The 17,077-nt window shown below is 39.5% G+C and overlaps 2 long non-coding RNA genes across 2 annotated transcripts; both read left to right on the forward strand.

Annotated features, from left to right (window-relative positions):
- The first annotated feature begins 1,371 nt into the window (after positions 1 to 1,371).
- Positions 1,372 to 4,005, forward strand: LOC120491780 (uncharacterized). Its single transcript, XR_016169252.1, has 6 exons — positions 1,372 to 1,748; positions 2,213 to 2,267; positions 2,370 to 2,421; positions 2,531 to 2,574; positions 2,702 to 2,762; positions 2,865 to 4,005. It is a non-coding gene; the product is annotated as an uncharacterized LOC120491780 (long non-coding RNA).
- A 10,566-nt stretch (positions 4,006 to 14,571) lies between these two features.
- On the forward strand, positions 14,572 to 16,751 carry LOC148978300 (uncharacterized). Its single transcript, XR_016169253.1, has 4 exons — positions 14,572 to 14,662; positions 15,594 to 15,722; positions 16,196 to 16,275; positions 16,385 to 16,751. It is a non-coding gene; the product is annotated as an uncharacterized LOC148978300 (long non-coding RNA).
- The last annotated feature ends 326 nt before the right edge of the window (positions 16,752 to 17,077 follow it).

Raw genomic sequence — 17,077 nt, forward strand, 5'->3', positions numbered from 1 at the left:
TCTTCGACAGTTCGAGGGCAAGAGTGCGGCTCCACTGAAACTATTTCAGAGGCTCCTGGGGCATATGGCATCCGCGGCAACGCCGCTCGGTTTGCTTCATATGAGACCGCTTCAGCTGTGGCTTCGCGATCGAGTCCCGAGGTGGGCATGGCATCGCGGCTCGCTCCGAGTTCCAGTGACTCCGACGTGCCGCCGAACCTTCTTCCCGTGGTCGAACCTCAGCTTCTTAGGGACAGGGGTCCCTATTCAGCGAGTTTTCCAGGCATCTCATCGTCTCCACGGATGCGTCTACAACGGGTTGGGGTGCCATGTGCAATGGGCATGCAGCCGCCGGTTCCTGGACAGGAGCCCAGCGCCTCATGCACATCAATTGCCTCGAGCTGCTGGCAGTACGGCTCGCCCTGCACCGCTTCAGAGCGTTGCTCTCGGGCCGGCACGTGCTTGTCCGGTCAGACAACACTACGGCAGTAGCGTACATCAACCACCAGGGGGGTCTACGCTCGCGCCACACTGCATGAAAAGTGGGATTTTCGTCAGTAAGCGGCACTGTAGATTGTCGTGGAAGTTCAGGTTTACGACTGCACACGGCAATTTACAGGTAACACTCAAAACTGCTGTGAATTGCCGGAAATTGACGTGGGCCTTGCTTGGCAGTTGTCCCCCCATTGTCCCCCCTTCTCCTAAATCTAGAGGAGGCTTTGACATGTAAATGAAAATGCTGTGAGCTATACACATGCAAATAAGGGTAGGGGAGTTTCACCCCAGGTAACATTTTTCTGAAAGGTATAACTTCATTCTAAGACAAGATCAGGCTCAGTATAACCTAATTGCTGTGTTTTTTTTGTTTTTTGTTTTTTTTAACATTGCACATAATGCACAACAATTACAACAATAACATGACATCCAAAAAGATAACAATCAACAAATAATAATTTCACAATAAATAAGAAACAAATAAAAATAGGACAGAATTGAACAAATGAAATAAAAACAGGAAAGGGACTATCTCTATTGTGTATAATATTATGATTTAAGAGAAAGTTAGAAACCAGTAATTTGTACTATTTAAAGAAAGAAAATTAGCTTCAATTAGCTTCAATATTCTTTAGCAAATACAATTGTATCACTACATTTTTATCGATACATTTGAGAGACAGAATATACAGAAAACTAAAAATTAGACCAAAAAAAAAAAAAACTTCAAACAAGGTTTAGAATTATTCATTTTACTCTTATAAATATGAAATTTTCCTAATAAAATTATAAGATTCATCATAACATTTACGGAAGCAGTTTTCAAAATATATGATAACATCTTTGATGTTAATTCACAGTTATAAACAGATGTTTTTTGTTTTTGTTTTTTACAATTTTTTTGACTGGTTTATTTAATTTAAGTAACCTAATAAAGTTATTTATTTATGCATATATGTATTTTTACATTTCATGGTAGCCTATTTAGGTATATCCACCTTATTCCTAATTTAAAATGAACTAACAGCAGCAGAAAAGTCAAAGGACAGCCGACGACAGCCTTTCAACCTGAGTCAAAAACCAGTGAACGTAACTCTGATTGGCTGAGGCAGCATATCGTCATAATCCAACCTGTAACGTCAGCCACTCTGATTGGCTGAGGCAACGTGCCAGGCATGTGGCGTGTTTTTTTAAGCAGAAAGTAACTACACAGATATTCAGCCTGCTTCGCCGTCATGATCGCTGGGGAACCCATCTTTTCCTCTAAATTGAAGGTAAGTTCGTCCAGCTTAGTGAATTCTATGTCCATGTCTACTTATAGTTTTTGGTAGTTTAGCGTTTTTGTCTTAAACTTCACAAATCGGCTGTGATTACTGCCGCGAATGTCCAAGGGTGTTAACCTAACGGAACAGTTTTTTGTTTTGCGTTAGCTTGCTGCTCTTAATTCTTTTTTTGTTTCATTTCAATTTGAACAAATTTGGGACACTAAACTGTACGTTGGGTTGCACGTTGTTATCTGGCTGCAAGTTAGCTACCATTCTTTGATAGTAATCAAACTAACTCATTTACTCTGAATATCGTCAGAAATTATGAAAAAATAATAAGTGCCAGGGTCATGAAACATAAAGCGCGTAATGTGCTTGTATGCTCTAGTGTAGGCTATCCTTGTTTGTAAAATTGCATCACTTTGTGTGATGAGTGAAATCTTCAGATGTTTGTGATTTGTTTTGTCTCTCAGGGGCTGTAAGGAGTGAGGTGTCCTTCGCTGATAGGAGAAAAAACACCTAAACAAGGTAACGTTACGTGTTGTGATCTCATCCTCTTTTCTTTTGAACAGACCCCAGTCAAATAAAAAGTAAAACTAAACTAATTTGGATTAACGTCTGTGTTTATAGATGACTTTGAGCGTGAGACAGTGGTGAAAACGCCAAAGAGAACTGGAACATGGCATGTTATATTCAGTTATAAATGTTTGACCAAGTTTTTAAATATCTTATAAATCTGTTCAGTTTCATCATTTGATAATAACTTTTAAAACACATTTTTTGTGGTATAGATGCAGTGACTGAGACTGGGAGATGCAGTGACTGAAACCTGGTGGTAAGTGTTGATCTATTGGCAGTGGAGAAGACACTTTTAATAGACACCTTCTCTCTTGTGAGCTAGCAAACTTTGTTATTCTAATTAGAGCATTGTAAACATCACCAAATGTGTTCGTTTATTTCAGTGTTCCAGAAAAAGGTCCTGAAACTACTGGTCGACATCCGCCATCGCCTGAAGGAAACCAGGTAGTGGATGCAGAAGAAACATATTTTTGCTTACAAATGTGGGGACTTGGGGCAGATTGCCTTTGCATACATCTAAATCATTTGTCTTTTTCAACTTTGCAGAAGGGGTCATGAAATTCGGTTCCACAGCCACTGAGGTGTATGTACATCAAGGTGAACCTCAAGCACGCGTCGCAAAGACTTAAATTCACTTCGCCCTGATGAGCCAAGCCTACAGGACTTGAATTAAGAGTTTTAAAGGGATAGTTCACTTTGAAATTATTTTTTGAAATGTTTTGGCTTACGTCAAGGGCATCAGTCAGTCATATAATGGAAGTCTATGGGGATCTCTTAAAAGAGCATGCACAGAGAAGTACAAATTAAACATGATTTAATTAATCATAACTGTAAGTACACCTTGATGGCTTAAGATACGAGACGAGCGGTTTGTGTGAGAAAATGAACAGTGTGTGTGTGTGTATATATATATATATGATCTGCGCATGCGGTGGAAACCGCCAGAAGCGATCTTGCACTGGTACGTCACTCATTGTTTACACAGATTTCGGAAGTTTTACTGTGAAGATCTAAACATATTAAGATGTATTGCATTTTGTGTATATCTAAATATATATATATATATATATATATATATATATATACACACACACACACACACACACACACACATTTATACAATATAAATACTGTTTGTTTTCTTTCCCAAAACGCTCATTTCGTGTCTTAGTCAATCATTGTGTACTTAATTTATGAGTCATTAAATCATGTTTAATTTGGTCTTCTTTGTGCATGCTCTTTGAGGTGGTGACCATAGACCTGCATTATATGACTGACAGACAACAACAGTTTGACCTAAAAATATCAAAATTGAAAATACTGTGGAAACAAAACCACCTGCATCTTGGATGCCCTTGAGATAAGATAAAACATATCAAAAATTTATTTCAAAGTGAACCATACCTTTAAATTTCATCCTTATTATTCGTTCATAATTCTGGCTCCACTGTACATTGTGTTTGATATATCTGGTGCCCAATTCTGATGCCATTCAGGGCAATTTATTTTTGAATAGAGATGCAATATATTATTGATTTATTTGTATAACTGTAGTGCTGTATGTATGTATGTTGTCCCATGTTTCCAGAGGGTGGAGGACATGTTTTCTGTGCTTTGAAAGATGTTCTCCTATGCTGTGTACATAGTTTTGTGTTTGTTCTAATAAAGCTATTTCTTTGAATAAACAGTATGTGGCAAATGTTCCTTTCCTCAATAAATTCATGTCCTTGATGGTAATAATAATTTAGTCCATAGGATAACAATGACATGAATAAACAACATAATAGCATATCATATGAATATATATATATATGATTATTATTATTATAATTTTATGTCGGCTGACCAATAGTAACAGATCTGCCAACCAATCACGAGTGATTTTCTTGTTTAAATGTAGTGAATTTCAACCAATACTGAGTGAGGAAATTCAAGCCATTCTCTGGCAAGGCGCGCGCAGTGCTGCTATTCATATGCTAATTAGGGCCATTCACACCTCCGCGAGCGCTGCATGCATACGTCATGGTTCGTTTCCGTCAATATGTGGCACAGTGGAACGCGACGTTCACAGTCTGTAAATTGTCGTTAACTGCCGAAAATTAGGGAGATTTCCGGCAGTTTACGGGGACGAAAATCCCACTTTTCATGCAGTGCCAGTTGTCGCAGCTCGCCCGCCACCTCTTGATATGGAGTCAGAAGCACCTGAGGTCCCTTCGTGCAGTATACATTCCTGGAGACCGGAACCTGGCAGCCGACGAGCTGTCACGGGTCCGTTCCATCTCCGGCGAATGGCGACTCCATCCCCAGTCGGTCCAGCTGATTTGGGACCAGTTCGGGGAGGCACAGATAGATCTGTTCGCCTCTCGGGACTCGTCCCACTGCGCCCGGTTTTATTCCCTGACCTGGGGTACGCTCGGCTCAGATGCGCTGGCGCACAGCTGGCCACGGGGCCCACGCAAGTATGCGTTTCCCCCAGTGAGCCTCCTTGCACGGCTGTTGTGCAAGATCAAGGAGGACGAGGAGCAGGTCTTGCTGGTAGCCCCCTACTGGCCCACCAAGACGTGGTTCTCCGAACTCATGCTCCTCGCGACAGCACCTCCTTGGCCTATTCCTCTGAGACAGGACCTACTCTCTCAGAGACGGGGCACTCTGTGACACCCTCGTCCCGATCTTTGGAGGCTGCACGTGTGGCTCCTGGACGGGACGAGGCAGGTTTGAGTTCGCTGCCACCTGCGGTGGCGGCAACCATCACTTCCGCAAGAGCGTCGTCCACAAGACATCTTTATGCGTTGAAGTGGAACCTCTTCGTCAATTGGTGTTCTTTTTGCGGAGAAGACCCCCGGAGGTGTTCGATCGAGGTCATGCTTTCCTTCCTGCAAGAAGGGTTGGAGCGCAGGCTGTCGCCCTCCACCCTTAAGGTTTACGTCGCGGCCATTGCCGCTTCTCATGAAGCAGTGGAAGGTAAGTCCTTAGGGAAGCACGACCTGGTCATCAGCTTCCTGAGGGGAGCGAGGAGGCTGCATCCGCCTCGTCCTCCCCTCGTACCCTCTTGGGACCTCTCGGTAGTTTAAGTGCTCTGCAGAGGCATCCCTTTGAGCCTTTGCAATCGGTAGAGTTAAAGTTTCTGTCCATGAAGACAGCACTCCTGGTTGCATTGGCCTCCATCAAGAGGGTGGGGGACCTGCACGCATTCTCCGTTGACGAAGCGTGCCTGGAGTTCGGGCCGGCTTACTCTCACGTGATCCTGAGACCCCGGCCTGGATATGTGCCCAAGGTTCCCACCACTCCCTTCCGGGACCAGGTGGTGAACATGCAAGCGCTGCCCCTGGAGGAGGCAGACCCAGCCTTGGCACTGCTCTGTCCGGTACGTGGTCTCCGCACCTATGTCGACAAAACGCAGTGTTTCAGGACCTCAGACCAGCTCTTTGTCTGTTATGGGGGGAGCCAGAAGGGAAGGGCCCTCTCAAAGCAACGGCTGTCCCACTGGATAGTGGACGCCATTGCTTTGTCTTAGCAGCAGCAAGGCTGTCCGTGCCCCCTTGGTGTGACGGCCCATTCCACTCGGAGTGTGGCCTCCTCTTGGGCTTTAGTGCACGGCGCCTCGCTAACAGACATCTGCAGAGCTGCAGGCTGGGCGAAATCCAACACCTTCGCCAGATTCTATAATCTGCGGTTTGAGCCAGTGTCCTCTCACGTTCTCGTTTCGGCCAGTTCTGGACCTGCTCACGTGTCTTCGCTTGCTCGCCACTCCACTCCCCGGACTGGATAAGTGCGATATTTCCTCAGTTCTTCCATTGAAGTCTTGAGTCCTCCAGCACCGATGATGCGGGCACCACTGCTGTGGCTCTGGATGCTGGCTAGGTGCCTCCATGCGTACGGTTCCCCCATGGTAACCGTCTCATGTGTATTATCCACTGTAAGCCTCTCTGAGCATGTGTCTTCCCTTGGCAAGCCATCTGCCACCCCTGGAGCTGAAATCTTAGCAGCCACCTGCAGTTGGTGCTCCAGTGACTCCATATGCGTTCCTTCGTGGCCATATGTGTTTTCTTAAGTCCTCCCTTCGGTAGGCATCTGGTAACATGTCCCTCCCGGGATATGTTTCCCAGTGTACCTTGGTAATCCTGTGTCAAAGTAGAATCCCTAAAAAAGAGAGGAGGGGTCCAGACTTTCGCAGGGCACTGGAAGACAGCTTGAAGATGGCGTGATGGCACAGACCCCCAATCTCCGTCACTTCTGACGTAACTCGAAGTGACTACGAAAGGGAACGTCTCGGTTACGTATGTAACCCGTATGTAAGTCTTGGCTCCTCAGCGAAGACATACTGCGGTTGCGTTCACTTCCTCCTTTTATACTCACGGAGTAGGGCGGAGTACGCTATGCAAATTTCCGCAGCCCCAAGGCATTGCATGCCATTGGCTCGTTTTTAAATACTCGAAGAGGATTGGCTTTCTATGCGAAACCCTCAATCTCCGTCACTTCTGACGTAACGTCTCCGTTCCCTACTCAGGGAACGAGGGTTACATACGTAACCGAGACGTTTTTACAAAGTGCCACAGAAAAAGAACACCTAAATGCCACATAAGACGCACCTAAAGGACAAGACTTGGAGTCAGATTTTAGTTGCACATTGTTGATTTCATTGAAAAAAGTGTAGAAAATAAATAATTAACTTTAGAATGCAAAATAAATAAAATAAATAATATGAAAACAAAAGCAATATGAGTGAACATCTAATCTAACATTTTTTACAATAAAATTCTGAACTTAAAAAGCAATAACAAGCTACAAAAAACATGTAAAACAAATTGTAAAACTATAATCAGTGTGTGTGAGTGTGTGTGTATGTGTATTAGGTCTCACACTTTAATTTGTTCTGCATTTGTGACTGATTTCATTTGTGAGTTCTAAAAAATGCTCTCTGTGGCAGTACACTCATACATGTTTGTTTGTGTGTGTTTTTGTGTGTGTGTGTGTGTGTGTGTGTGAGTGAGCATGTCTTTTCTACATCACATTTATGCTCTAGTAGTAGGCCTTCATTTCTGTGTGGAAATTTTCTGATTTATGATGGATTTATATATTTTTTTGGGCAAATGAATAAAAAATATTTAGTTTTTTTTTTCACATTTCCCATTCATTTCAATGTGGGGTCATATTGACCCCAAAGACCAGATTTGTAAAAAAATTTTTTACACACCTTCAGAACAACCGAATCAAGCCCAGTTTTTTTGTGTGTGTATAGATTATGTAGGAAAAGTCACAAAATCTTATTCCACTCAGATAAAGGAAACCATTTTTTTTTTATTAAGGAAAAGTCGATTGGGGTCATATTGACCCCAAGGACCGATTGTGAAAAGTTCTTAAAACTAATCCATATGAATTGAGCGGTTTAGTCCACATATTATGAAGAGACTCAATCACTTTATGCTGTTCAGATTTAATTTAGGCTTTTATTTACATATTAACATTCATCAACTCACACATCAGTTATAGTAAAACAAATGCTTGATTGACGTGCAAGAACCATTGAGTTTCATTCTCATGTTACGCAGCACTTTGAGCTTCCACAAGAATCAACAAAGTCTATTCTTGCACGTCAAGCAGGTTCGGGTTGAGCTTGTTTATGTTCGCTGATCAATGTTAATATGTAAAGTTGTTATTGTCTGTACCTTACATTGGGGCATGGCAAACAATTTATGTAACAGCCTGATTGATGCAAATGATGTAAACAAGACCCTTGTCTAGAGTAAGCGTTTAGTTTTGTCATTTCGATGACAAAGCTTCAGATTTGACACATAGAAGAGAAGCCACTTGACTGTAAATCCCACTGTTTTGTCAATGCACCACACTGACCTTTATTTTAATTCTGCTCATCATATCCAGCTCAATTATATTAATCTCTGTAAATGTCACTGTTGCGGTTCCAGCGTTGAAAACACAAAATCTAACCTCAGCCAAGAATTACACTGTTTGGCCACACACGCTAGAATAATAAAACAGAACATGCTCAACAATTAACACTTTCACACTGAAAGACCGAGGAAACCGATGTGCCATTTAACTGAGAGTGCTGATTTTGTAATGGTTCACAAAAAAAAAAAAAATTATAGTCACTATTTATCCAAAGCTCCAGATGTCATCGCTTATTTCTTGGGGAATACCACAGCAAGTTACAAAGCTCTCCAAGGATATCAGACAGCAGTGACACCTACAGTAGCCAAATAATAAGATCCACGTGACAGGGTTTTGCATGCCTTAAAAGCTTGTTTTGATTCCCCTGTTGTAAGGACACAATCAATCACTGTAAAACACTTCTCATTTGATGACAACCTGGAAACAGACCGAGTCTCGTGGGCCACAAACACACTGCAAAGATTCAAATGCGACAACTGCATTTAAAACAAGGGGGATTTTAATGTAATAGCCATAATACATGTTAAAATTATATATTTGATCTAAGATTAAGAAATAAAAACAAAAACACTTTAGAATACCTACACCAGAATACACAGAATCACCTTTCACATAGTGTATAATATAGCTATTTGTGAATGTAAAACGTCTACAAAGTTTAAAAAATCAAAGTGCACAACAAATGGAGTTATTGTCTCCCTGCTTGAACCTAAGTGGCCAGCCTTGGTCTTCATTAGTTGCCTGTGACTTTGACCCTCAAACACTGCAGTTGTAGTGGAGGCCTGGAAAAGTTTTGTTCGTATTGTCCACGTTAAAGGAGTATTTCACTTTAAAAAAAAAAAAAAAATTCTGATAATTTACTCACCACTATGTCATCCAAGATGTCCATGTCTTTCTTCAGTCGAAAAGAAATTAAGGTTTTTGATGAAAACATTCCAGGATTTTCTCCCTTTAATGGACTTCAATGAGAACCAAACGGTTCAAGGTCAAAATGAGTTTTTCAGTGCAGCTTCAAAGGGCCTTAAACGACACCACACGATGAATAAGGGTCTTATCTAGCGAAACAATCGGCCATTTAAAAAATAAATAAAAAGTTTAAGTTTTATAAGCACATATACTTGCCTTGCTCTGTTGATGAGCGTTCGTGACTCTCCTGTTCCAAATCTTTTTTCGAGTCATGACTCGAAGGGTCCTACAAGACCCTTATTCATCGTCTGGTGTCATTTAAAGCCCATTGAAGCTGCACTGAAACTCTCATTTGGACCTTGAACCGTTGTTACTGTCATGTGATTAATATTATAACTATTAATTATGTAGTATGTAATGTAGACAGACACTATATCCCAACTAAAAGAGTTTTGAGTCTTTGTTCAAATTGCACACTGAATATGGGTTGGAGCTCTTAATTTTAAACTCTCAAAGTGCACGAGATGAATTTAACATTAAAAAGCACAAAATTTTCTTACGGGGGAGCATGCCCCCGAACCCCCCTAGAGGGACAGAGGTGCACTGACCAATACTATATAAACATCTTGTGAGAAAGACTGGTATTGCTAATGCAATTGGAAAATTGTATTTTAAACTTAGTAGTTATTTCATCTCACTCATTTGATGGCGTTGGTGGTTTTAATAGGAGTTGTTGGTATACATTTTCAAGGGCGTACACAGTTCAGTTGTGTTTATGTTCATATGTAGTGTGGGACAGTCTCGGCCAAAATGCCCGGGCCGATTTTTTGTCCCAGTCCAGCCCTGCCAAGAATCATAGTAACAGCTGGAGGATCTCAGCTCTAAAAGTAAAAAAAAAGAGGTCAATGTCAATTAAAGGCCAGTGACTGTCTCTCTTCAATTAACTGACACTTCTTGGTCATTTTAGAAGTTGTTCCCATGATAGAAAGTAGAGCTCTATAAACCAAATGTCATCTGCCCCGTTTCCTGCCATTGTCCTGGTGAATGCCCAGTTAGCATGAGAAGGGTGAAATTAGCATCAGCTTCCTGTTTACCAAAAGACCATCTGCCAACACTCGATGAAGGACTAAGAACTAACATCTAGATCTAACCAGTCACTACTGATCAATATTTATATCAACATATAAACAATAATAATACCACACTTTAATTTGGGGGACACGTACTGTATTCACTATTAACTATGACTTCTGTCTGAATAAAACTTCAGATTTACTGCTTATTAATAGTTAGTAACATATTAGCATGAAAAAGGGATGTAGAATATGGTCATGCAGAATAAAGCATTATGTTCTTTATAAGGTTCAAGGTAACTTTACTATCCCCAAAGAGCAATTTAAATTACAGCCAGCACTAACAAACATTTTAATCACACACCAACAATAAACACAACCACAGAAAAACATAATTTAAAATTGAATTTACAGGGTATAATAATGGTGATAACAGTTGGGATAAATTACCAGTTTTTTTTCCTGTTTGTTCTGCATCGTGACAGACTGCGCCCGGATGGCAGCAGCGTAAATTCATCCCACAAGGGATGACTGGGGTCAGCCAGAATGGCTCTCGCCTTCTTCAAGGACCTTATACAGGTCCTGTAGGTCATTTAAAGGAACACTCTGACTTTTTGGGACTTTAGCCTATTTACCTTATCCCCCAGAGTTAGATAAGTCCACACATACCTTTTTCATCTCCGTGCGTGCTATAAGTCTGTTTGACGCACCCACCGCTAGCCTAGCTTAGCACAAAGACTGGATGTGAATGGTTGCAGCTTTTATACTAATCCAAATGAGTGACAAAATAATACAAACGTTTTCCTATTTACATATTGTGATTTGTATAGTCACAGAGTGTGCAAATATCAAGGCCATATGAGACACAGACATCTTTTAACCGTATAAAACCTGGGAACTATTCTCTGAAGGCGAAGCACTGCTACTTTGACGGAGTGATAACCGCATCACCGGAGACACGCCGTGGTGAGGAGCGGAGAGTTCGCTCAGTGTTTGGGTAACAGAGTGGTTATCGGTTAACATGGGTTTTCGCTCTATTGTAAATAGCTGCGACAGTAAACAGGGGGGGTGTTTCACAGAGTTCGCTGACTGGATAAAGAAATGGCTAACTTACTTACTCTGGATATTGATCCAAACACACCTAAATAGATTTTCAAGGGACATTATGTTTGCTCGGTACATTTCAATGGACGACTATTTTGAAAAAATGGAATTTGCCACACGGACCATAATGTGCTGAAGGATACGGCCATCCCATCGATAGCACAGACAGGACAAGTGGATCACCTGCGGCTGAGGTAAGTGTTCCGTTATGTTTTTAGATGACCTACTGTAACAGTGCCATTAGCCAGAGCTAATGTAACGTTAATGACACTATTATATGATTAGGGTATGAATATGTTTTTATCTTGATGCGGCGCGGACGCGCTTGGGAAAAAACGAGCACGTTGAACTTGCACCCTGCGCGTGGCGCGCCTAGTAGCCTAAATTTGAAATAACCATGGAAATAACGAACTTGAGCGTGCAAAAGGGTACGATAGGCTGTGAGTTCATTGTGCAAAAACAATTTGTGCTATTACTTTCCCCTTATTCTATCCTATAGTAATGCAATTATACTGTATATTATATGCTGTTGAATACATTTGGTTCAACTAATAAATTGCATTTAAAATTGATTTTATTATTATTGATTCCTGTAATAATAATAATAATTTATTCATGTTCTGTGATATTTATAAATCTGGATGCGTTTTTGTTTGGAATTCAATGAAACATGGTACTGTATTACCTGCATGGTCTTCCCTGTTTATTGTCACAGCTCATACAATAAAGCAAACACCCATGATAAACTATGCTTTTCTATCTAACGTTAGTAATTGCTGTCTCTTTACTCCAACACTGAGCGAACTCTGCTCCTCGTCACAGTGCGTCTCAGGTGATGGTTATCACTCTGCCCAAGTAGCAGTGCTTCGCCTTCAGAAAATATAGTATTTATACTGTTAAAAGATGTCTGTGTCTCATATGGCCTTGATATTTGTACAGTCTGTGACTATACAAACCACAACATGTAAATAGGAAAACATTTGCGTTATTTTGTCACTCATTTGGATTATTATGAAAGCTGCAACCATTCACATCCAGTCTTTGTGCTAAGCTAGGCTAGCGGTGGGTGCGTCAAACAGACTTATAGCACGCACGGAGATGAAAAAGGTATGTATGGACTTATCTAACTCTGGGGGATAAGGTGAATAGGCTAAAGTCCCAAAAAGTCGGAGTGTTCCTTTAAGGGTGTGCCAACAATTTTACTGCAAACCTTCACAATACCTTGCATTCGATTTTTCTGTTTAATAGAAAGTGACCCATGCCAACAGATAAAAGATAAAGTGAGAAAGAAACTGATTCAAGATTTCCATTACACGAGAGTAGATGTTAAAACTTCATGCTGATTTGTACTCGGCTTTCGCCAAGGTAAGCAAAACTAATACACAGCTTTACAGTAAACTATGCTTCTCCATGTATTAACGGTTCTTTATGGTGGTGTAACTCCCCTTCTGTCCAGCATGAACGGCTGCAGCAGGGGCGTTTCTAGGTTTTAAGAACATCAGGGGCTGAACCCGAAACATCAGGGGCTGGGGTGGGGGAATAAGATAGCATGATTCGATACAGAGAATAATGCATATTGCAGGCCTATATGCGGGGCAGACTGGTTAAGAAAAAAAAAACATCCCTGGCACTGTAACCATACCAGCCCACATTACCACAGATAGTCACGCAAATTCAAAATTCAAAATTTGGATTTCTCAGACCTACAAGTGTGCATTTTAAGGTGTTTGAAGGTCATAAAAATGGTATAACAATAGCTTTAAAAGCATGTCAGTGGGCAGTAGCATAAAAGATTACAGATTCTTACATATGAGAATGAGGATAAATGTTGAAATGAATGATCCACGCTTGGATGCAAATGCAGAATGTTTCTGCTTATTGTTGACAATCCACAATCACATATTCCTAACAGGAATGGCCTTAATGAGAAATCTTTCAAGGATTATTTTGCATATATGTTATTTCAATCAAACACCAGTGCAATCTTTTTGTTTCCAGAGGAAAATGAGCAATTTATATATTAGCATTAAAGATTGGTTTCAGCAACTTGTTTCTTTCTAAGGTTAGCTAATCAATATTTTTGGCACTAATCAGTTAAGTTAAAGTTCAATTGTTCACTCATAAAGACAGTCACTTGTCACCACCTACTGGCTTAACGCAAGTTGGGCAAACAAAAACAAGCGGAGTGATACAAGCAGTGAAAAGGCTGATTCTGGTGAAATATTCAAACACATTCGAGGACCATAGAAATATATACTTATATATGTTCTAAATATATATTTATACTTATCAATTGATCGTATAGTTTATGTAATTAGCAAATAACATCTGTGGTAAATAGGAATATATTGTTAGAACGTTAATCAAGCTGGCTAAATCACATGACAGCGATGTTAATTCTCCATTTTCAGTGAATGTTTCATTAAAAAAAAAAGCCAATTAAAAGCTGTTTATGCTCGCGAGATGAAAAGTGACATCGTTAGCTAGACAGAAAAGTTGATGCTAGCGGTACACTGTAAACCCTAATGTTGTCTTTACTTAAACAATCAAGTGTACTTGACTAAACATTACTTGAAATTGTGCATTTTTGCCGGGTCACTCAAAAATATAAGTTCAAATAACTAATTTACCTTCAAAATACAAAAACTTAAGATTCCAAGTGCAGTGAACTCAAAATAATGATTAAAACTTACAAAAGGTCATTTTCACAAATTTCTTTACTGTGAAATGATGATACATTCATACATGCTTTCTTCAAGTGCAAGGTGTCATTCTTATTTTACCAGAAAACAAATGGCTTTCATTTTACAATTATTGATCGTAATGGAAATAAACGTTTATTTAAAAAAAAAAAATCCTGATACTTTAAACTTCATAAATAAACTTTAATATCTGTATTCAAGTGTTTTTGTAATACTGTGGGTTGCAGTTTTCACTCAGTAGCCTTTTTTATGCAGTAAACAACATGTACAGAACAATAAAACAAACAAAATACAAGCTCATACATTTCACATGCACATATATGCCTCGTGACAAAATGCATGAAAGAGTTCCTCACATCAGCCACCAACCAAGTATCAATGAAAAAATAATATACAAACTTACAGAAATACAGCGACGATACATTATGTTTAACGTTAAATCAAATTCATTTCAAATCGGTTTAATTAAAATGTCTCTCTATGATCTTGCTCTGATGCGGTTGGCCACGCAAGGAGTTCTGCCTGGCAACAAGAAAACTAATGCACTAATTGGTGGATTTCAAAATCGGTGATTTTCGCATCGTCTGTTGCTGCTGCTGACACAAGTTCAAATCTCAAGACGGGAGGTTTTCTTTGTGTAACATTCTCGGTAAGTAGAATTATTAATATATAAAGTTATTTTGTATGACTTTTTAACTCTGAAATATGTTTATTTAAATCCTTGCACGGTTTAAAGAGAACGCAGCCAACGTTAATTACAATATTTCCTGGTCAAACTTTTCCAACATAACGTTTTATCGATGGTTTTGTGATGATATGATAACTGCGATATCAAACGATTCTTTAATTTATTAGTTCAATTGTGTAATCGTGTATTTCTCTGCAAAAGATCATAGTTAACTAACGTTAACTAACGTTACTTTAGACCAGTCAACTTAGTGATGTTTTTTTTTTCTTTTTTCTGGTCAAACTTTGACAACCTCGACATCAATTAACGGTATTTTCTTCATGATTTTGTGATAGTATGATTATTGAAATGTCAACAGCTTATTTCTTATTTTACTAGCAAGATAAGTTAGCTAAGTTACACATTTGATGATCTTTTTCCGTGCAAGAAACATGGCAGCTACTGCACAGACCATGTGGGTTATTTTTCCCATAGATTTTTCCCGGGCAAACTTTGTCAGTTTTACCCGTAACTTTAACGTTAATTGCAAATATTTTCATGATACATTTCTGATTGACTGAGATAAGTTTTAAGAACATTGTTACTATAGCTAGGACGAATTAGTGATGTTTCGTCACGCTTGTCACCAGTAAGTTAATTAAAACGATTTAATCATATGGAAAATACTATAGTCAATGCAAACTAGCAACTTTTGGCTACAAACAAAACCATGCACAAAACTGTTTGAGCATGAGTACTTGATAATTTTCATTTTTGAGTGGACTAAGTTATTCCTTTAACGTGTTAAAAATATTTCTTAGCCTCTAAGTTACATTTGTTTCCTAATTAAGAAATAAAGCATTTCTATGTGCACACTAATGTGATTATGTGATCTCTCTTTATCTCCCCTCAGATCTGAGTTCAACAGAAAAAACCTAAAACAGGATTTCTACTTCTACAGAACATACAGTTCATTGACCTTTTTACAGCCAAAAGGGGGACTCCTGGTCAGTACTTGGCTAACGTTTTAAATCAAATAAAGGTTAGTAATGGTTAATAATAAATAAAGGTTTTGTCTTATTTAAAATAACTAACAGGATAACTTTTACTCACCCTCAAGGTGTTCTAAACCTGTATGTATTTGTTAAAGCTGAACACAAAGGAAGATATTTTGAAGAATGTTTGTAATTGAACAGATTTGGGTACAATTAATGTTCGTAGTATTTTTTTTTAAATTTTTTTTTAAGCATGTAAAAGTCAATGTTGGCCCAAAACTGCTTGGTTACAAACATTCTTCAAAATGTATTCTTCCTTTGTATTTAGCTGAGCAAAGAAATGTACAGGTTTGGATTGGAATAACTTGAGGGTGACTAAATGATGACAGAAATTTCATTTTGGGGGAACTATCCCTTTAAAAGCATTTAATTTTGTCAGCATTTAATCGTATAAAAATTCTTCAAATATATTGATTAATTGTTGGCATTAATGGAATTTTGTGTTTTCCTTTAAAATCAGCCCAGCCAACGGAGGTCCGAACCCTTGGGATTCGAGGACAACCTATCATGCTTGGAGATGATGGTGACTCTGTGATTAAGGTTAGTGTTATGTGTTCTTAATAGATCTAGTGCACGTTCTGAGAAACATGAATTCATAAACATTTGATTAATGATCGTAATATTCTATTTATGTCTGTTTTTTCACTAGGTGTCTGATCATCGCAACTCCATCCTTAATGTGCCAGTGGGCATCTTATTTGAGGACACTGAACTTCAGCCCCCCAATTCCTTGTATTTAACTTCTACGATTGGAATAATACTTGAAGGACAAGTGGTGATTGAAAAAACGCAGGACCTCCCACAGGCTATGTGTCTCCTCTTCGGTCTGATCTACGCTCTAGACCAGAATTACCCCAAATCATTTGCCAATCCAGCGTGTGCTAATGTCAATGGGACAGTATTCTCTCAAGCCTAAATTGCAGTCTCTGGCAAACCAGCTTTTTGTTTAAAAAATGTGACTGTGAGACTTTAACACCACTCTGAGAAATGTTCTACAAATGATTTGCAGAAGATATATACAGTAGAGTTGATCCGGATACTCGGCTGAAACGAGTATCCGGTACGGATAAAGCACTTTTGTCGAGTACAAATATTATACGAGTAATACGAGTCAATATCTGTGCTCGGATAAAAAAAAGAAAAAAAAAAAGAAAAAAAAAAGTAATGTTGAAATTAGGGCTGAGCGATATATCAATATAAAGAATATATATTTTAAATGTGATATGTAATTAGAGTTTGCGCTGCACGCCTTGCTCCAAGCAAGCTGCTGAGTGCTGATCCAGAGCTCTCTGCACTGCTCCCCGCGCCCCAGTCACTCCTTTTCCACTTTGCGTGCTTGATT

Source organism: Pimephales promelas, chromosome 7 (genome assembly GCF_988280905.1).
Source record: "Pimephales promelas chromosome 7, fPimPro1.hap1.1, whole genome shotgun sequence".
Lineage (NCBI taxonomy): Eukaryota > Metazoa > Chordata > Actinopteri > Cypriniformes > Leuciscidae > Pimephales > Pimephales promelas.